The following is a 23,102-nucleotide window of genomic DNA, read 5'->3' as shown; positions in this document are numbered from 1 at the left end:
CATTTGAAGCAATTTAGCCATTATCCCAGGGAGGCCCTGAAACATGATAAAGAAGATAAGTCCTTCTGATGACAAAATTTTTAGCATTGCATATGTTTTTGGTTTTGTTTTTGACTTTATTTGTAATGGGAGACATCCAGATATACAAATGTACATGAATTCATGGGCATTAGTTGACAATTTGGCTGAATGGTAAAAATGAGGAAGGAAATGATTGGAAAATCAGTAACAAGGAGGTCTAGAAAGGAAGTATTCGACTCTATCTCTTCACATGGGCACTGAGTGTGAAGATATTTGTGTCCACTGTAATTGCTCATAACTAGAAACATCAATAAGAGATGTTTGGACATCTGGAATAAGATGGCTCATTCTGTGGATGTAATCATCCTCCTTCCCCAGTTATTCCTCACCTTGCACAATGAGCTTTGTGAAGACAAGCAGCCATGGAAGCAGGCATGGGGATTATACATGAACTCCACAACATAAACATCCATTCACCAATGCTGTGCTGGCTACAGGCAGTGATGAATTTCCACACTGCCAACAGCAGAGATCCACCCTGATTCCCCAGTATGGCACACAGAGGGTGAGCCCGCCATCTGTTTGCAAGTTGGTTATGTTGGATGATTTCCATCATGGAAGGAGCAGCATTTCTTCTAACTGGAATAGATCCATACTGTGGCTAAGGATTTGCCTTTCCTGTTCAAAATACTGCTTCTAAAGAAACCACCTGTAGACTTATAGAATATCTCATTTTCTGTCATGATATTCCACACAGATTGATTTGGAGCAGCTGCAGCCTTACAATTCCGCAACGGGTCATGCTGATGGAATGTGTCGGTGTTACCACATATTCCATCACCTGCATCAGCTGAATAGTTATAGTGTCAGCTGTTTGGGGGTAATGTCTTCAACACTGCAGGGCATACTCTGAATCAACAGCCTATTCATGCTGCCGTTTCTGCCATAGCCAGTAGGCAGAGGTGTGGGAATCAAGAAATGGAATGTAAGCAACCACTTCCACTATTACTCTTCTTAATCATCCACCAACAACATTTTGACTCTTGTTTCCATGGTTTGGAGCTTTGCTTAGACCTCTGTTTTGAGGTTTTTGTTTTCAAGGAAGAAAAGCTTTCACCAGGGTGCACATGCTACTTCCATTAAGCTAGATGCTGAATCTGCCACCTGGCAATTTTGGGGTTCCTCATAACACTAAACCATGAGGCATAAGGCTGGGATAGTTGATCTCATTAAGGGGGTTTCAGTTGCTACTACATTGTAGAAATAGGGAGGGATGTGTTGGCAACAAAGGACAGTAAGTAATAAGAGGTATGCCTCTTACTGCCCTGCCCTGTTTTGTGACAAAAGTTCATTCTAAACTACAATCCAGTTCAGTCAGGACTGCAGATGGGGAGATACTTTAGGAGTCAAGGTTTAGATCATCTCACCCAGCAAGAAAACATGACCAGCTAAGTTGCTTTCTGAGGCCAATGAGAATAGGAATTGGCTATTGGAGGAAGAATATCATATATACTAAATCTCATCGCATGAGCAACTGTAGAAATGATGTCTAAGATATCTTAGCCATTAATATATATTTCATTATGTACTTTACAAGATAGCAAAATTGGCGTGTGACTCAGCTAGAAGACAAATGAACATCACCCAAATAGGGCTAGCCTGTTGTTGTCTATCCTCTTTTGGGTGGAAGGTAAATATGGTTTGGTTGTAGCTAGAGTGGTATATGTCAGATTGATTTTGCTATTCTTTTTATTTGTAAGGTAAATATGATGAAAAAAAGTGTGTATGGCTGTCAGGCTGACAGGAATGGACTGTCCAATTGTGGTATGTCAATGTGGCTAAGCTGCAAACTACATTTTCCAGAATCCTTTTCCCTGCATGGTTAGAAGTGGAAAGGGAATGTTACACAATGTTTGGGAGCAGCAGTTGCTCCAATGAAGCCATTTCACTGAGCTACCATGGTGAGCAGGGGGATGATAGCCAGCTGACGACAGTTTGCCCTTGGACTCCCTGCCTCACATCCAAACCATCCTCCCATCTGCAGGTCCTGGAGTGTCATAGGAGGCCCAGGCCCGAGGCTCACCACTGGATACCTTCTGGATGATCCATACAAATGGAGCCATTGAGCAGGAAAAGCTTTACGTAGATCATTCTGTGAAACTTCTTTCATGATTTCATTTGGCTATTACCTAGGCTTCTCTGCTTTCCCTACAAGCTCCACGTTGCTTCACGGATGCGCACACGTACAACCAGACTCTCCGACTTCCAGGTGTTTCCATGAATAGGGCAGTTTCAGGACGTGCCTAGAGCTGAGGTCTTTAGGCTTGACCCCTGGTAGTTCATTCATCTCTACTTCTTGTCATTGCTCATGCTCTCCCTAGCCAGGTCTGGGAGCCACATGGCCAAGAACCTCAAAATTGTTGCTGAGTTGGTTTCTGTTTTAGGGGGTGAGTTGAGGGGCAGCTAAATACCTCTAAAAATCCTCATCATTTTTGTTTCAAAGTCCAACCTTTTCTTTAGCTATCTGCCGGCTGTTTCCAGCTTGAGACTCACTCTCAGATTTCTGTTCCTTGACCTCAGCATTCAGGTTGAAGCGATGTAACCAATGTCGTCTTGTTCTCCAGCATGCTTCCTGAAGCTTCCTCACTGTGCTCCCAAGGTTGAGATGAATGCTTCACAGAGACTGAATAAAATGGTCATAGTTTATAATATTTAAATATTAAGCATGTCAAATGATTTCTTCTTGAAGAAGATAGAGAGATCATTCTGTCAAAGCTTTTCTTTTCCTTTGGAAAGCACCCATAGTTCATATTTTATATAAGCACAGACAAGCCATGTATTTTGCAAATAGAGAAACCAGAGCTTCTCAGATTAGAGCAGGCTATAGGTACAAATAGGCTAAAATTAATAACGAAATGATAACAGAAATTGCTCTGTCTTTGAGCCCCTCTAGAGTAATTGTTAGAACCAGAAGCCTACCCTCCTGAGAGAATCCTATTGCGACTAGGCCCTTTGTACCAGGTCTCTGACACTTTCTCTCTTACTACTTGAGTTTCCCCTAAGGTTTCTCCAGGCTTTGTGTTGATTGAACTTTCACAGTCCTGGAGGCTGCCCTGTCTTACTGCCTTGAAATTCCACCTTCTGTTCTGTGTGCTATCAGTCTGATGACAGGTAGCCCAGTGATGGTGTCGCTGAAATGCAGAAAGGCCCTCTCCCGTCATTCATGATCAAGTGCTTTGTCAGCCCCTAAACAGATGCCTTTTACCTTGATTGCTGCAGAACTCCAACTAGTTGACGAGCTCTGTCATTTGACTCATTTTTAATCTTATTGCATATGTCCTTCTTAGCATCTTGGTACAAAATTCCCCTGGGACTAATTTGGAAAATGATTTTCATCTTGATAATCTACTCTCCGTCCCCATCTTTTCCCACTGATACCTAATTAGTATCCCCAAGTAGAATCAGCACATCCTACCAGTTTTCTCAGAGTGAATGTTTTCTCCATTCAGTCTGTTGTTTAGAAGGGCAGATGCCCTTAACTTGCTCTAGATTTTTAGAACCAGCTCTTCAAAAGGGGCTATCTTTATTCCATCTCATCAAGAAAGTCTTTTTAATTCTTCAAAGATATATCCTCACTTTCTTAGCATGCCCTGCCATATCCTGAAGTGCCAGTGTGCTAATAATGGGCCCAGATTGAGTCCTTCCCGTGTCCTAAATATATATGCTCATCAAACTGTAAGCCCTAACATTACTAGCATCTAACCATGGCCGTAGAAAGCAACCAGACCCTGTGTTCCCAGATACTTTACAAAGTACTTGATAGCATATAAAGAGAGAAAGACTGTACCTGGCTGCTTATAGGAAATGCATACTTAGACGATAAAATTATTTTATAATTTCATGTATTGAAAATATCAGTCCTTGGATTTCATTTTTCCTGACAGAACAGAAGAATATCAAAACAGATATTTTATTTATATAAATATTCCTGTTACATAGAGTTATACACCACTATGGAATAAATGGCACCCAAGACATGTTGCACAAATAGCTTTCCTCCCTCTGCCTTATTATTACTGTTTGGAATGCTGACATTCAAGTTTTTCTCCAAGGTCTGGGGGTAAAAAAAAAAAAAAAAAAAAGAATTGTTGCCCAGCTTTAAAAATAGGGCTTTCTTCTTCTTTCTGAGGCCCACAAAAAACTTCCTTCTTTCAGGACTCGTTGAAATAATCTATCAGTTACTATTAAAATTCTTCTCCATTCATTGAGCTTAGAAGCACAGTCATAAGAGCTGAAACCTCCCAGTTCCCCCCTGATTCTCTAAATGCTAGGGAACTGTGGGTGCAAGTAGATTAAAAGTGGCATTATCTTAAAAGTTTCAGTAAATAATGGATCTTAAATGAAGAGTCCAGACAGAGTCACAGTGGCCCAGATGAGTCAGCCGGCGATGGGAAGCCGCCTGGGCGCAGCGGGTGGGTGAGAGCTCCAAGGCTCGTCTCCTTTGTACGGTCCAGGTGTTCTCTGAGTGGAAGAAGGACCTTTTTGTCCATCTTTCTTTCAGAGCGTTCTCCCCCTCCCCCTCCCGTCGAACCGTGGGTCAGACCCTCCAAATTGAGAAAGAAAACCACTTTTCTATGGGATCATAGAATTTGCTGCACAATAGGAATACACTCGCTGAAGGGGTCAAGCCAGAACTGAAAACCCCAATGAAGGGCTTCAGAAGCATAGACTAGAAGTTGCGGTGCTTTGTCACCTGCTGCCGCTCGTCCATCTAATAATAGAGTAATTGCTAATTCATGACGGTAAGCCGAGAGGAGGACGATTATGCATGTGCCTGCACAATCGTAAGAAGTGGCACTTTGTTTCCTGTGGCTGCCACCCAACAAAGGCAGCAGTGAGCAGCGGGTCTGGTTACCCGGGTAGCCGTGGTGCTGAAGCCGGTCATCCTGGCATCGCTCTGACTGGTTGCCTTTGTACTCACAGGCTGCCAGGGCCCTCCCCGTTGAAAGGATGAATATGTGGGCCTTCACACAACATCGAGGCTTAAATTAGTTGGATACATGGGGCCTCTTGGAGCACCTGCTCTCCTACTCAAATTCCAGCCCTGTTGGGATCTATTATCTGTCTCCCTTCTCTCACCCTCCCCCTTCGTAATTATGTTTAATCCCACAGACACCTGCCTTGGCTTTGGGGGACTCCTGATAAAAAGAGATGAAAAGACACCCCCACCCCATGTGTATCCAAATCCACCCAAACCCCCCGCCCTCCACTTCTGTGGGGTCGTCTTCACCTGGCTCCAAATGCAGAGAAATACCTAAACCATATTTTAAACCTTCCATCCCTGAAGCTTCCGCTGGTGGTTCTACTGAGATATTCCACCATGTCTGTATTTGCAGTCCAGTTTCATTCCAAAAGCATTATATTCTTCGCTTTCCTGCCTGGAAGTAAGACAAGTCAATGACAGGCTAGATGGTTTGTTACTGAAACACTGAAGCGAAAAGTTTCGCATCTCACTGTAGGAGAGTTTTCTCTGAACATGTCTTCCACCTCCTTTGTCACCCAGATTTAAAACTAATTTTACTAAAATTACTTTACAATCCCTTTTTTTTGTTACACATTACTTTTACTTTTAAAATGCAGCATACATCTTGGCCTGTCATCCCCTGAACTACCCATGTTTGAAACATTTAGGAATATTTTAGAGAGCTGCTTAGTTTGTTCTGGATTTTTGTCAGCATGCGGTAGAGGAACAAATAATGGTTTCATTTTTAAACACTTATGAAAGGAAAGTTTCCTGGGACTAGGGGCTTTGGTGAAATTTAACTCAAAAGTTTGAGGGTGAAAAAGGTCTCAAGAGACTGGTTGGGAATGGGAAAAGATTGTAAATGATTTTAAAAAGTATCTTAGTATACAAAATAATTACCTAACAATAGAAATTTCCTTTCTCTTTCTACCTGGAGGATTAATGTAATCAATGTAACCTGACAGAAGTCTGAAGCATGACACTAAGTTGCAGGGTCTGTGGCTCTCTTTTGTATTAAAAGTTTTCCTGGTAACTGGTAGAAGCTGGCTTTTTTTAGTCTCCAAAATGTGTGGACAGAAGCGGGTAGAAAAGAGGATCAGTTTGGATCATCCTCTTGTGTGGCTGAAAGGACATATTTTTTCTTGTTTAGGACCAGAGGCAAAGGAAGAACAATCTGAATATGGAAACAAGTTTTCAGGAAAAAAAATTGTAGGGGCTGAAACCTTGTATGGTCATGCTTAAAGAACAAAGATGCTATTGAGGTCCCCTGGTGTATAACCAGTAATTGTCATGTAATTTTTTGAGCTCAAACATAGGTTGAAAAAAGCTTACAAACATATGCAATTTATGAATTGACCTTTCCCTTTTTTGTATGTGGCCAAAATCTTAGTCTACATACATTTACAAAAATACATAAATGGTCAAAATCTACATAAATCAGCCATAACATTGCTCATGCTTTCCTGGAGGCATGTGGTTTCTAATCTGTACAAAGTACTTCAGCAAAATGTAATTCAACATTGCGTGAAATTTTGGATTATTTTGGGAGGGGAACTGGAACATGTTGACAAACAAGAATATTTTATTGGAATAGGCAGAGCGTCAGACATGGGGCATTGTATTAAGGACTGTGGATGATGCTTTGAAATAGTTTTATGTCCCATGGTGATATCTTTAAAGTTGAGTGTGAGGGAGAAAAAAAAAATAGAACTTTTATGTATATTTATTTTTACCTAAAAATAAGAAATGAATAATATGCGACAAGGGAAATGTATCCAATATATGAACGACTTTTACTCTGGAAGCACTATGCCCCCCATCTGCTGAGCGCGGAGAGTAAGTGAGGTATCAGGAGGAAGGGTCCACCCCACAGTGTCTTCACACATGTGTCGGCTTTCAAAATTACATCATGTATTGTTAATTTGTATGCTCCTAGTTAACTGAGATTTTCAAGGATATTAGCCTGTTTTATAAAATGGGAAAGTGTCTTAAAAAGAGTCCTGAGGAGAAGTCTAGGTCAAAAATAATACAGATCATGTAATTGCAGCAAAGAAGAGGTAGCAGAGCTGACACTTATCTGCTTCATATGAGCTCTTCATCAACTGCTTCAGGAGGCAAAAAGAATGATATAATCAGATCTGACGAGAAATCAGTGCCCTAGAATTAATATTACACAGAAGATTATCTGAAATAGAGATATGTGTCCGTGGTTAATGATGAGACTTGTTTTAACTGTGCATTCTGCCTTGAGATTTTAGCTGAGAATAGTGAAGCTATCAAACTTAGCAAGATATTTTAAAATATCATTCATTTCATTTTTATCTCACCCTTTAAATTTTGATATTCTTGTACATATAATACTACATAAATGTAATAGTACATTACTAGGTATATATGCTATATAATAGTACATAAATGTATGAATACATTATTAGGTCTATACCCTAAATATGTGCATTATTACATTATGTGGTCTATGAGGCTTGCATTTGAGAGTTGGTTCTATTCAATGCTTAGTGTGTTAGGGAATTCCCTGAGTTATATAACCTTCTTGAATATCATTGCTTCAACTAGAAAATATTCCTCAGTTATTATGTCCACGTTAATTGTTTGGGTTGGTGAAAACTTAATGATGCCTAGCCTCAGGAATCTTTTGCCAGGGTTTTAACGAAAAATGAGAAAGTCCCATATGCCCTTTTCCAGAATCCTTAACCAGTAGCCTATCTGTTTGACTTTGCTTTACAAGAATAAATCAATTGGTTGAGAACTTAAAACTTCAAGGAAGCCTGAAGTTATCTCTGGGCTCTGGGTGAAAAAAATATTACATGTATGATTTTCAAGGTAGTGTTGCTACCAAAAACATATGTATATTTAGGAAATCTGCCTGAACTTTGAGTGACCTGAAATCTACCAGCACACATTGTAGGCTGGGACATCTGGTGGTCAATAAACTTATTTATTTATTTATTTATTTTACATGAAGCAGCTGCATTTAAGCAGATGACCAGGGGCTGTGCAATCAGAGTGTGAATAGCTGAATTAGTAAATCATATTAGGCTTCTTAGGCACTTGTTTAAGGGCTACATGTGCCTTTTTAATTTTCCTTTATTAAGGTTGGCCCCAAACATAGCAGTGTTAGCAGTAGGGTTATTAGTGACTTATTTGCTTCATTAAAATTTATGGCACATTTTATATCCACCATCTGGGGCAATGTCTCCCCACCTCACTGTTAAAATGTAACTTAAAACCATGCCTGGCACTGATAATTCCTGAAAAAAAAAAAAAACACTCTATAGGTGGAATTCCTTTTTTTTTTCTAATGCCATAGTTATCCTGCCAGGAATTCAATACACAAACACCGTAACAGCAAAGTCAGTATTTCCAGTCCAACTACACTCAATCACTGCTGGAACACAAAGTCCTATGTCCAAGTGTTTTGCTGTAAGTTTCTTGTTTATAGGTAAAGGGGAAAAAAAAGAAGGGGAGTTATTATTTTAAAAGTTGTGAACCCTGCAGAAAAATGGAAAAAAACTTAAGATGCCTTTGGCAGAATACTGCATATCTTGACCTCCCATGGTTTAATTCAGGGGTATTTGGGTTTAGGAGGCTGCATATATATTAATAACAGGATGGATTTAAAGTAAAACTCTGACATATTTATGAGCTTATGGACTTTTAGGGCCTGTCTGATCCACAAAAATGGTTTAAGTTTTGAGAAAAATATTAGCAATGTGGGAATGTCCACTTCTAAGCTTAACCTCTTGTCTCTTATTCAAACGCCTGAGATGGAAATCTATGAGATTAGAAGAGAAGACTCTTGAATATAAAATCTGAGACATTTCATAGTGGAGTCCATGAGATGGAAAGAAAGATATTTGGTATAGCACTTTGTGAATACACATTCACTTGGGGTATAAATTCTGTCTAGTAAACAGTATTTCTTTTGTTTAACACACTCACACACACATACATACAATTAGAATTCTTCAACTAGATAATAATTTTCTTTGGTTTTCAAAATTTAGCATCAAACTATTAAAGTACTATGGTAAAGAATTGACTCGGTATTGTAGTTTTGTAGTGACCAGCATATTTTGGTCCCATTTGTACCACTTAATGGCTGTGCAATCTCTGTGTTTGTGTTAGTGTATCTGTGAATAGAGAAAAGGAATATCTTCTAAACCTCTTCTGTAGAGTTTGTAATAATCAAATAAGATCATGGATGTTAAAATTTTTGGAATAAGCTAAAAACATCATTAAAAAGCAAGCCATGTGTTATTTTTTACCCTGTAAGTAAATAAAATATTTGAATAGGAAAGATCTTATAATGTTAACTTCCACCTCCCTGGACAATATTTAAAAAAATTCAAACAGATGAGATATTTTGTTAGTGTTAAAAACTCCAGAAATTGGATTCAAATCTTCTTTGGAGATTCACTGAAAGGTATATAGTAGCCCTTACTGCCAGATTTTTCTTCCTTTTCTTCTTCTTCTCCTTCTCCTTTCCCTACCCCTTCCCCCTTCTTCTTCTTTCTCCTTCTTTTTTCTCTTCCTTCTCCTCCTCTTCTTCCTCCTTCTCCTTCTTCTTTAAGATTTACTTATTTATTTTAGAGAGAAAGAGAGAGTGGGGGCAGAGAGGGACAGAGGGAGAGGGAGAAAGAAAATCTTAAGCAGATTTCCCGCTGAGCACAGAGCCTGATACTGGGTTTCATCTCATGACCCCAAGATCATGACCTGAGCTGAAATCAAGAGTCTGATGCTTAACTGACTGAGCCAATCAGGTGCCCCTTTCTTACATCTGACCTTAATTTCAGATCCTTTATTGGGAGTCTATTTTATCTTTCCTTAAAGTAAAGTCTCCTTACTGGAAATGGGATGAGTACCGATCCTTCTGATCCTGAAGTGACTTTTACTAAGTCTCACCTCAGTTTTCTCTTTTCCAAATAAAATCATAAATTTAAAATTAAAAATCTCCCCAAAGTACTATTTTTACTACAATTAATGAAATTACTAAACTTAAATAAATCAACTTCTAAGTCTATATCCAGATAAAATATGTTTCATAAGTTAAGATAAAATAAAAAAAAAATTTCTAGAGAACAGAGGCTGGAAGAGTTATTGCCAGCAGTCTTGATGTACCAAAAAATGTTAAATAAAGTTACTCAATAGAAAGAAAAATGATATCCAGATAAAAATTTGTGTATAACCAGATAATTGAAGTATACTAGAAATAGTAAAAATGTGGGTAAAAATAAAGGAATTGGTTAGAATTTTCAATCTTTTAAAAAATACAGTAATTCAAAGTAAAATGAGTAACAATGGAATTTTATAAGATATATAGAAATAAGATGTGACAACAATCTCGTAAAGAATGGAAGCCAGTAATGGTTCTGCTTTTATATGTGAAATAATATAAAATAATGTTACTTGAAGATAGATGGTTAAGAAAAAATAAAAGGATATATTGTACACGTCTAGAGCAACTACTGAAGAGAATTAAACAAATTATAATATAGTTTATAAACAAGTAGTAGAGAAAAATAGACTCATAAAAATTCTGTATCCAAGAAGGCATGAAGAGGGGCACAAGGATATAGAGTAAGTGGGACAAAAGAAAAGAGCATATGCTAGATTTAATTCAACTATATTTGTAATTACATTAACTATAAGTGTCCTAAAAAACATAATTAAAGGCAGGAATAGGTGAATAGTAAGGAAAGAATTTACTCTATATTACCTAAACCCAGTTAAAAAAGATAGACTACAAGTAAAATGAAAGAAGACAGACCTTGTATATTGCATTCTTGTGGCTGCTATAGCAAATTACCACAAATTTGGTGGCTTGAAACAATAGAAATTCATTTTCTCATAGTTCTGGAGGCCACGTGTTTGAGGTCAGTATCCCTGAACCAAATTCAATGTCAGCCTGGAGGCCATCCCTCCAGAGGCCCTAGAGGAGAATCTGTTCTCTGCCTTATTCAGCTTTTGGTAATTTACAGTATTTATTGATTTGTTGCTGCATCTCTGTAATCCTTCTCTCTGGATTATAACGCCTTTACCTCTTCTCTCTGTGTCAAATCACCTTCTGTCTCTCTCTCATAAGGACAATTGTGCTGGCATTTAGGACTGACCCAGATAATCCAGGATGATCTTGTTCTCTCAATATTCTTAACTTACTTAAATCTACAAAGTCTTTGTCATATAAAGTGACATTTTTGCTTCCAGAGATTAGTTCATGGTATCTGTGGAAGCTTGTCTTGGGATATCATGTAATTGCAAATAAAAATAAAAACTGGAATGGCTATATTAATATCAGAAAAAGTAGATGTAATAAAAAGGAAAAGCACCATGGTTAATAAAGGACATTAGTTAACGATAAAGAAGTCAATATCAAAAAAAGAAGTCAATATCAAGAAGGTATAATAATTCAAAATGTGTATGCCTCTATTAAAGTGCTTAAAATACACAGAACAAAAACCTAACAAAAATGAAATGAGAGATAGAAAACTATACAAGCACTGTAAGAAATTTCAACAAACTTATCTCAGTAAGTGATAGAATAAATAGTCAGAAAGTCAGCAAGGATATAAACCTTGAAACACTATCAACAAACTTGACCAATTATAAAATACTCTACCCAAAAATAGGTGAATAGGTGAATACAAATTCATTTTTAATACGACGGAATATTTACCAAGTAGCATCATTTTGTTGGAAATAAAATTAATCTCAATAAATTAAAAAAGATTGAGATCATACAAATATATTTTCTGACCCCAGAGAAATAAAGCTAAAGAGCAAAACCATAAGATGTCAAAGCAGTCCATAGGCTACACACACACACACACACACACACACAATAGAAAACACTTTGAACTAAAAGACAATGAAACATATTCAAATTTGTGAAATGTCACTAAACTTGTGATTAGAGGAAAAAATTTAAGATTAAATGCTTAACTGAGAAAACAAGAAGGATTTTGAACAATTACATAAGGTAATACCTTTAGAAATTAGTGAAGGAAGAGCAATTAAATTCAAATTAAGCAGAAGGAAATCAGTAATAAAAGTAAGAGTTAAAAAAATCAGTGATAAAAAAGTCAATGAAATGGAATACAGAAAAATAATAGAGAAAAATCAAAGCAAATATCAGTTGAAATCCCTTTTAGAGACTAATCAAGAAAAAAGGGAAGAAGACAAAAATATCCAATATCAAGAAAGAAAGGAATAATTACAGAAATTACAAATATTAAAATTGGTGCTGGAGTTTTATAAATAATCTTTTGCCAATACATTGCCCAATTTTGACAGGACAAATTAATTGAAAGACATATACTGTAAGAGTTTACTTATGAAGAAATACATACCTCAAAGAGCCCTGTATCAATTTTATAAACTTGACTTTGTGATTTAACTTACTCATAAAGAAAATTTTAGCCCTATATAATTTCACAATTGAATTCTACATGATATTTAAAGAATAAAGAATTATATTTCTACACAAATTTTTCCACAATATAAAAGATAATGATAGAATTTCCAATTTATTTTATGACTCTAGAATTACCCAGATACCAAGACATTACAAGAAAACTACAGACTACTATCAGAAAAATAAAAAGGTAAAAAAAAAAAGCTATCAAATCATAATGAGCACATATAAAATAATAGCCTTTTATGTCCATGCACATTTACTTCAGAAATGTAAAGTTAGCATAACATGTGAATATCAGTTTAATTCATCCTATTCATAGACTAAAAGAGGAAAAAAATACTTTTTTAAAAAATACTTTTAGCAATAGAGCCAAAAAAGTATTTTTAAAAATTTAATATACATCTGTGACTTTAAAAGTAATAACTCTCAGCATACAAGAAATAGAAGGAAATTCCTTAACCTCATAAAGTGCATCTGTGAAAAATATAGAGCTGAGCACCTGACTGGCTTATTGGTTGAGCATCTGCTTTTGGCTCAGGTGGATCCCAGGGTCCTGGGATCCAGTCCTGCGTCAGGCTCCCTCCAGGAAGCCTGCTTCTCCCTCTGCCTATGTATCTGTCTCTCTCTCTCTTATCTCTCAAATAACTAAATAAAATCTTTTTTAAAAAAGAAAGAGAAATCTAGAGCTAACATTATATTTAACAGTAAAAGACAGATGCCTTCATCCTCATACCAGGAACAAAGCAAGAATATTCCACTCACCACTTTCCTTCAACATTGTATTGGAGATACTACCTAGTTCTATAGAGCAAGAAAAAAAAAATAATAAAAGAGGCATCCAATTTGGAAAGAAGAAATAAAAAATTTTGTTTGTACAATATTATTCTCTACTTAGAAAAATCAAAAGAATCTACAAAAAACTTGCCAGAGGTAATATGTGATTTTAGCAAGGTGACAGGATACCAGTTGAGCACGTAAAAGTTAATCATATGTTGATATGCTAGTATGTCCAATTGGAAGTTGAAATGAAAATGAAGACATTTAAATATATAAAAAATATGACATATTTAGGACTACATTTAACAAAACACAGAAAATATCTATACACTGAAAACTGCCGAGGAAAAAGAAAAAAAATCGGAATTAATGAAATTAAGTACTTTTTTCATGCCCTGAGAGTTTCAAAATTGTTATAGTCTCAGTCTTCTGTAAAAATTCAAAGTAACTCCAATCAAAATCAAGGCAATTTTTTAAGATAGAAGTTGATAGAATTATTTTAAATGTTATTTGAAAATCCAACAGTTTGACCATAAAGTGCCCAAGAGAGATTTTCTTGTGTTAATTCTGATTGGTGTTTACTGAGCTTTTTTAATCTGTAATTTTGTGTTTTTCATTAAATTTGGTAAATTTCCAGCCACTATTTCTTCTAATGTATTTTTTTCTCCATCATTTCTCTTATCCTCCGGCACTCCAATTACATCCTTAGTAGATCTCATGAGTCATTTCACAAGTTCGTGAGGGGTTGCTCATTCTTAGACTTTTTTTTACGTTCGTCATTTCCACTGAACAGTTCAAACTCATGAAATTTTTCCTATGTCATCTCCTTTTTGCTGTTAATCACATCCACTGAATTTTTTTATTTTAAATATTTCTCAGTTCTATAATTTTTATTAGATCTTTTTTTTAAAAGTTTCTATTTTTATGCTGAGATTTTCTCAATAGGAGCTGATTTTCTTTTACAATCTTGAGCATACAATAATAGCTGCTTATGTGCTAATTCCAATATCTCTCAATAGAGTTGGTCTCTACTCATTGCTTTTTCTATATAGAAGAGTGTATGTTTTTCCATTTCTTTTTTTTTTTTAAGATTTTATTAGCGAGAGAGAGAAAGGAAAAAAAACAAGTGGGGGGAGGGGAGAGGGAGAGGGAGAAGCTAAGCAGGGAGCTGAGCAGGGAGACTGACATGGGGCTCGATCCCAGGACCCAGGGATCATAACCTGATCTGAAGGCAGACACTTAACTGACTGAGCCACCCAGGTGCCCCTGTTTTCCTTTTATTATTATTATTATTTCTCAGCTTACTATTGAGTCATTTTGTATTGTATCCTCAACATTGTAAATGACATTTCACAAAATTCTGGGCCAGTTATGTGCCTCCAAGGAGTTCTGTGTTTGTTTTTGTAGGCTGTTAAGTGGGCTTAATTCAAACTGAAAATTCTATTTTTTTTTCCTTGCAGTTCAGTTGTTTTAGTCTTTCTAGGGATGCTTGTTGTTTGCATAATGCATGTATTTGAATCATACATATGTCATAGAAGGGTCAGCCAGAGACTTAGGGAGAGTGTATACATGAAATCCAAGGCTCCCTTCTCTGATTCTTCTGTTTCTGGAATCCCACTTTCCAAGGGATGTGATTGTCCCAAATTCTGTTCTGACTTATCAATCCAGTAATGTTGAGGTTTCTCTACTGAAGTTATAATTCTCCTGCACCGAATATTGGGGCATTCTCAGGGTAAAAGCTGTGAAGTGGGAAACTCAGTGACATTGCTGTGCTTGTTTCCTAGTATTGCCATACAAAATTACCTTAAAGATGTGGCTTAAAAAATAAACTTATTCTTTCACAGTTTTAGAGGTTGGCAGTCCAAAATTTAGGGCTAGCAGGGCCTTACTCTCTGTGAAGGCTTTAGGGGAGGATACTTCTTTGCCTTTTCCTAGCTTCTGGTGGTTACCAGCAATCCTTGATGCCCTTTGGTGTATAGACCTATCATTCCAATCTCTGTCTCCATCATCACATGCCATTCTCCCTTTGTGTCTTCATGTCCAATATCCCTCTTCATTCAAGGAACTTAATCATGCAGTACAATCGCATCTTAACTCAATTACATCTGCAAAGACCTTATTTCCAAATAAGGTCACATTTGCAAGTATGGAGATTGGAACTTGCACATATCTTTTGGGAAATATAATTCTACTCACTACAGTTCTCTTCTTGCAAATGTTCCTTCTGAAAGAGAGTGTTTGTCTCTTTCCATTCACTCTCTGGTATCTTCATGCAGTTGCTTTCGGTTTTTTTTTTTTTTTTTTCCAGAATTTATATTTGTTCTCTCCAGCAGGATTGGTTTTATAGGAGCTACTGTGCCATACTTGAAGTAGAACTTCCTTCCCTCGTAGCTATTTCTGTTTATCTATGTTTCTCTATCTATCTATCATCTATCTGTTATCTATATATCATCTATCTATCTATGTTATCATCTATTTATCTATGATTCTATCATTCTTTTTTTCTATCTCAGTTCCTCTGTAAGTGTGTCTTTCCACCATACAGATACAAAACCCAGCCCTGGAAGCTTTAGATAGAAGATTTGAGATCCCAGAGGAATTAAGTCCTCCAAATTGTTAGCTGCCTATTAAATACTTCCTCCTCAATCACAATTTCGCTTCATTCCTCATTTCTTTAAAAAAACTAAATTTAAAAAGTGGTCAAAAGATAAAGAGAAGAAGTAGGAGACTTTCCTGTTTGTCTTACATATTTTTTGCATCACTTTTACTTCGAATTTTAAAGAGGACAGGATATAATTTAAAAACATGCATATTTCTTAATGACCACATGCCCTGACTACATGATACCCCTTCTCCTAAAATCTCCAAACTCTGAAAGCTTCATGTTTGGTTTGGAAGATAGAAAGAAACTGGGTAAAAACCTTCTTCGTATACAAATACTCATGATTTCCATGGAATTATCTATTTGAACCTCAATTTCTATCACTACATGAGGGTTATTGTAAGGATAAAAATACATCATTTGAGTTTCAGTGTGTGGCACATCCAAGCAAAAATAGACCCTGTTTACCGGAATATGGCCGTATATTGTCTTTCATGTCTTTTTCATACTTTCACTTTCCCTTAATACATATTGATGGGACTTTTAAAATGACAACCTATATACAATAAAATAACTAGTTGAGGTAAATGGAATTCATACCATACATAACTTGAAAGATCCATTGGTTTTGATTGGGTTTTTCCCTGAAAGCTGTGTTCACAATTGCCCTTAGATCTTTTGCTACATATAGCAAGCCAGTGCCATGTCCATGATTCTACACAGTTGTCCCAAAAACTGTCTTTTATCTTTTCCTTTCTAAGATCTCAGATTTTGTGCAACTACTTTCTCTGTAAACTCTGCCTTATTAAAAGCATAGCAAGTCTTTTTCTTAATTTGAGTATTCAAGCTTTATAAGTATAGGTTCACTCATTTTTTTTTAATCCCTAGGCACTCAACTTTGCTGTGCCTACAATGTAGATAATAACATATACCTTATTCATGCTTCTGAGAAATGCAAGGAAAGTTAATTAGAAAATGTCAAGAAAGCTCTCCCAGATCCTTAGAGGAAAGAGCATCATGTGACTATGATGTATCATTAGTATAAAAATAAGACCATTCCCAATCCCATAGCTCTTAAAGGGTCTTTACACATTGCTAGTGCATTTAAGAAATAAAATTATAGACTCAATGAACTGGAAAGAATCTCAAGTAGTCATATGGTCCATTCTCTGCTTCAAGAGAGACCACGGTTCTACCTTCCCATATGACTTCCTAACCTATTTTTAAGACTTCTAAAGAAAAACTTCTGAAGTTCCAAAACTCCATTTGATAATTTGTTTCTACTCTTTAATATCTCTCAGCTGTATAAAATACTTTTTAACCTACTTTTTTAGGAAACGTCCTGCAATCTAATATTATTCAAGATACAGACTGGAATTTCTTGGTCAAGAATTACTGACCTTGGGGGCGTCTGGATGGCTCAGTGCTTGAGGGTCTGCCTTTGGCTCAGGTCATGATCCTGGGATCCTGGGGTTGGGACCCACATCAGGCTCCTCGCAGGAAGCCTGCTTTTCCCTCTGCCTATGTCTTTGCCTCTCTCTCTCTGCCTCTCTCATGAATAAATAAAATAAAATAAAATGAAATAAAATAAAATAAAATAAAATAAAATAAAATAAAATAAAAAAGAATTACTGACCTCAACTATTTTACACAGCCAACTAAAGTAAGCACAGGATGTAAGAGAGAGGGCAGAGATGGGATTTGATCCTGAAGTCAGGTCAATGTCTTGATTATGAATCTTTTATTTAAAAGAATATTCCTACAACAAATTTTAAGAATCTACTTGATACATGAATTTGCAAAAGATGACCATTTCCTCCATTCAGTATAATTTATTTATTTATTATTTGTTGAAAATCAGATTTTAAAAGGAAGTCATAATTGGACTTCATTTAAAATATTAGGAAAAAACACTTGAGAGAGAACCTAATATAATTACAACTTCCTCAATATTTTCCTTAGTATAATCAGAGTTACCATATAATCAGAAATATTTATAGAAGGCTCCTTAGGCCATGCTATATTGTAGCTTGGGATTCAAAATAATATAGGCAGTTAAAAATGGATTTATTAAAAAATGGATTTATTTAAGGAAAGGACAGGTTAACGCAGAGCTTAACTTAGAGGTATACGATGTTTCAGTTGACGTATATCTGTGAACCATTTACGATTTGCATATTTTTAATTTCCGTATATTTGGAAGAAATCAGTGTTGTTCAGTAATCCAGGAACTTATTTGAACATTTCTACCAAGCAGATAATGACCTTCTTCCCTTTATAAGAGTCTTGATATTCCCTTGCACTATGTATGACCAGCTCTCTTGGATCTGGTCCTTATCCTACCACTTTGTATTTCTCTTTTCTTTGGCCAGTTTCACAGAATGCCTCCGAATTCTGTTTGCCCTTAGATCTGTTGAGCTTGAGAGGTCCATAATTTAAACAAGGAGAGATGTGAAGCAGATAGTTGCAAAGCTCTTCAAAATTCATTCAACCAAATTTAATTCAACTAAAATTATGGACTCACTTGCAGTCTTATGCCAGTAATTTGCACTTTGGGCTCTCAGAATCTGGTTATAAAAAAATGCCATCATATGTACTTATACAACAAACTATATTCAAGACTTAGTAATAGCTATTGCTTTTGGATAATTTGATATAAAAAACTACAATGCTACAATAGTCTGCAAAAGAGAGAAGATTCTTGGAGTTTACATTAACATTTATATCACATATTAAATAGAACATGTGATCCCAACTCTTTAGTTCTACATCTACTTTGGATTATAAGGGCATTTAGTTAGAGGATCTGGATATTTATTTGATCATTTCCATGCCTCCTGATCCTTTGGACGAAGCACACATTGCAGAAAAAAGAAGTCAAATAATTAAAAGTAGGAGAGCAACAGTAATGAGTGTGATTTCTTTTTGACAATCTGGAACTAAATTTTTGCTCAAAAGGACATCAAAACTCAGGTCAAGCTTTTTCCAGTAGCAGTGACTTAAACAAACATGTGCTGGAACTTATTTTTAGACATAAAGGTACACAGCCAGAGGTTTTATTCAGGATTGCTATTAAATAAACTCCCCTCAGGGCCTTGTAAAAGATGGTATTTGAATTAAAAGTAGACACATCCCATTTTCCACATTCTGCAAGTCCCTGAAGATTTCTCATTGCCCGGATTGTGGCAAGGGGAGTGCCCTCTTCGAAATCTCCATTGAGCCCTGTCTCTATAGTAATTATGAGTTTGGAGATCATTAAAAGTCTTAAAATTTTGGGAGGGTACATAAGACGGCTTTTGAAGCTCTGTGGCTGATCAACAACATGTTCTAAAAAGCTTTTGATATATACATGGCTCATTAAGTAAAGGTCAAAATTGGACAATGTCCTGTTAATTTCCTTTTGCCAGACAAATCAATATCTGCATCAACATTCATTAAATTTGACAGAAGCTAAGAAAGTTAGATGTGAAATGTAAATCAATACTTATTCCTGATAGGATTAACTTGCTGTACAGAGAGTATAAAACATCAATTCTTTATACATATTGTTCAACCCAATACTCCACTTTAGCCTTAGGGAAGCTGCTTCCCACTCCCCCCCCTTTATAGCCTTCACCTCTAATCTGGCTTTGAGTTTTTGTTGGCTAGAGCTGAGTATTCCATCCTTGAGCAAATTTTATATCTTGTGCATATATATGCAATGTAATATTTCCTTTTGTGTTATTACGTTTGCAACTCTTTAAGACCAAATCATGCCCCACCAGCACCACCCCAAAAATCTAGACATTTGAAAGTTTCAGAACATATTTCATTTCCCTATGAAATGTGCAAATTAAAGAGTTTCATTTTCTCCCCCTTGCAGTTATCAGCACAGCTTGTGATATCCTATGAATCCCAGAAGGTTAAGTTTGGAAAAGTTCAGTTTATTGATACAAATATCTAGGAGTTGTTTGGTTCCTTGTTGGTATTGCTATCTCTGAGACTCTAAACTCTGCAACTATGTAATTTCATGAACCTAGGCTTATTTTAGTTGACATTGATGCTTATTGCTCTTGCTATTGCAAGATTCTAGAACAACTTTTCAACTGAAGAATATTAAATAATGTACATTATAGTTGTGATGCTCAGTGGATCTTGTTACATTTTTGTTTTTTAGGAGATTTTACTTATTTATTTGAGAGAGAGAAAGAAAGAGAAGAGGGGAAGGAGCAGAGGGAGAGGGACAAGCAAACTTTGGGCTGAGCATGGAGCCCGATGTGGGGCTCAATCTCATGACCCTGAAATCATGACCTGAGCTGAAATCAAGAGTTAAATGCTTAACCAACTGAGCCCAGAATGGGGCCTATTGGCAATAGGAAAGAATCCAAACCAGAGAGAACTGGACTCCATGGGCTGAGTGGCTTCATCAGGAGGTGATGAAAGAGGTCGTCCAGAAGGATCATAACAGAAACCAAGGAGAAACACCCAGAAATGGAAATAGAGAGAGGGATGTTGATGTTTTTCATGTGGAAATGAGAGCAATCATCTTGCAGAATAAATAGGTTTCCATCACTTTCCTGCTTTAATACAATCAATAACTTTCTGGACAATTAAAATAAAGTACCTCCTTCTTAACTTGGTCTCTAAAGTTCTAGGTAATTGGAGGCCGCCTCCTTCTCTATATTTTTCTTCTGTCACTTTGCACATCATTCTCCATATAGTTAAGTCTTTTTGTTGCTGAACATGCCAAGGGCCACAGGTTTTGTATTCATTGTTTCTGCTGTCTAACACTCTCTCCCCCTAGACTGCCCCTCTCATTACTCTGGTCTTCGCTTGTATGACACCTCCTCATGGGCATCTTTCCTGATCATCCCTAGAGAAAGTGACTCCCCCACTGGACATGTGCCTTATGCTGTTGGTGTTATTTTTTCCATAGCATATTTAGTCTATTCATATTTCTATGCCTTTTCACTAGATTATACGCTCCACGTGTTGGGGATTCTGTAACTAGAACAGAGCCTGGTGTAACCAGCATTTAAATACATCTGTACTGATCAATGAATAAATTCACAGAAAAAAAGGCACAATCCTTGTCTGGTGGAGCTGTGGAAATGGAATGCTAGCTACCTGGGCCGCTAAGGCGGAGACGTGGACTTGAGGGCCTCAAATAGGGAGCTAGTGACCAAACTTGGGGTAAAATTGGTTCATTCGCTTGTAATTCCAGTTCTACTCACAGGTCCTACCTACTTGTCTTGAGAGGAAATTCTTTGGGGACCAGAGGTCACACTTGTTTCCTGATTCCAATTCTTTGTTCTCCTAGGAGACTCACCTGACTCCATGCTCTGTTGTGCTACCCAAACACTGACAACTCACTCACAGACCCTCTCAGACCTCCTGATGCCAGTCCAGCTTCCAGAACTTCTGCCTACTGGTACCTTCTCAGTGCTAGCGAGCCCCCACCAGCAAGCAATGCCTCCTCTGTACCTCTTGCTTGACTTTCCCACAAGATACCCCAGAAGATCTATCTACTTTTAATGGTTACAGGTCAGTTTGGTTTTGTCCATGTGGTAAGTCAGATACACGCTTCCCAAGTTCCCCAATAGGTTGGAACTGGCCTGATAAATCCATTTCTTTTAGAGCATTGGCATCATTTCAATTTTTGAGATGAGAAATAAGCACTTATCAACAAGACTGCCTGGCATACTAGAAAAGTCAGCAGATCTGTCACATTTGGATTACAGTTTCTGGAATGACCTTAGTAGAGAAGTTCCAAGTATATGATAAAATAAGAAGAAATCTGCTATAAAATTAAGAAGCTTAAACTTTGGGTCCTTCTCTTAAGGCCCTTCCGTGGCCTTAAGAAGGAGCCTGCAAGTTTAACCTAGTCACGCATTCATATGAAACTTGACAAAGTATAATATTCCATTCTGAACCCCCTTCCATCCCATTATCTCCCATATTGGCTGGTGTTGGGGTAGCTATAGGATTTCCAGGGTAAACTAACTAAGGAGGAGTTAATTTAGGGATATATTTATAAAGGTGAATTTATTGGGATATATTCCTGTGGTTTGCCATCATTTTCATGTATGCTGAAGTTATTACTAGCCATCCTGACATAGCCACTGGGTTTATTTCACACAATATACTCTTGTTGGTAACTAAATACTAAACCAATGCTTTTCACTCTAAGGAAACAACGGTGATGCCAAATCTGGTATTGTTTTGGAAAGATGGCTGCTGCTGCTGCTGTGTATGGATTTGCTGGTGGCATGATCCACACTGTAGTGGATTGATGATCAGTGTTTGACTTCTCAGTGACATTCCATGGAAATTCAGAGGTAGAGGTATGAGATGAAGGGCTTTTAATACATTTTCTGTAAAAATTAATCATTTTTCATAGACTATGGCCCAATGTGTGAACTAAGAAACCATTGGGACTTGGTTTTTTAAATAATCTTTGCAAAATCATATCATTTATAGAGAAAACTGTCTCCTTCAAAAACTAAATTTGAACTATGAAGTAAAAGAGGATAAGAAGTTTTATTTTCTTTTCTTTTTTTTTTTTTTTTCTTTTTTTGCTTGATCAAAACAGCATACTGGGCAGACCTGATTTGTGGTTTCATCATTGATGTTGGGCAAAGAGATGACAAAGAAGGAAGTAATGTGCTGCTGGGTGGATCTTTGATTGGAGCTTGATTAGGGAGGTAGCACACAGAGATTTTTGGCCTGATGGCACTTTGTGGCAGCAGGCTGGGGGTTCGGCTCAGCTTTGAGTTGGAGCATCTCTCCATCAAGAGGCCAGCCCTCACAGCTGGTCCTAATTGGGGCTGTTCTGCTTAGGCTCCGCAGATGGTGATGAGACAGACCGCATTTTCCCTTGGCCAGCTTGCCCCTAGCCAAAAGTCAGGCTGGTGTCCTGCTGCTGACCCATGCCTTGCTCACCCTTTGGCTAATCAGAATATCTCTGTCTGTTGAGCTGTCAGGCTCACCTCTCCCAAGACCATTATTTCATTAAAAACATTCTACAAGAAAACATTGTGAGTTTTTCTTTCTACTGCACTGCCTGGCTTAAATGGCTTTGAGCCTTCAGCAAGACATTGACATTCTCAACTCAGTAAGAAAGAGGATCACTCAGAATGAAGGATTTTACAAAATGAAAGTCTTTGTTCTTGATGCTCAGAAATCTTTGACTTCCAGTTGTGCAACACTCCAGAAAAGAAGATTTTATTCTTTAAAGTAAAATAATGGCCTTGTATCTTGGAGGA

This window comes from Canis lupus, chromosome 35 (assembly GCF_011100685.1).
Source record: "Canis lupus familiaris isolate Mischka breed German Shepherd chromosome 35, alternate assembly UU_Cfam_GSD_1.0, whole genome shotgun sequence".
NCBI lineage: Eukaryota > Metazoa > Chordata > Mammalia > Carnivora > Canidae > Canis > Canis lupus.
Note: the sequence above shows the minus strand (reverse complement) of the source record.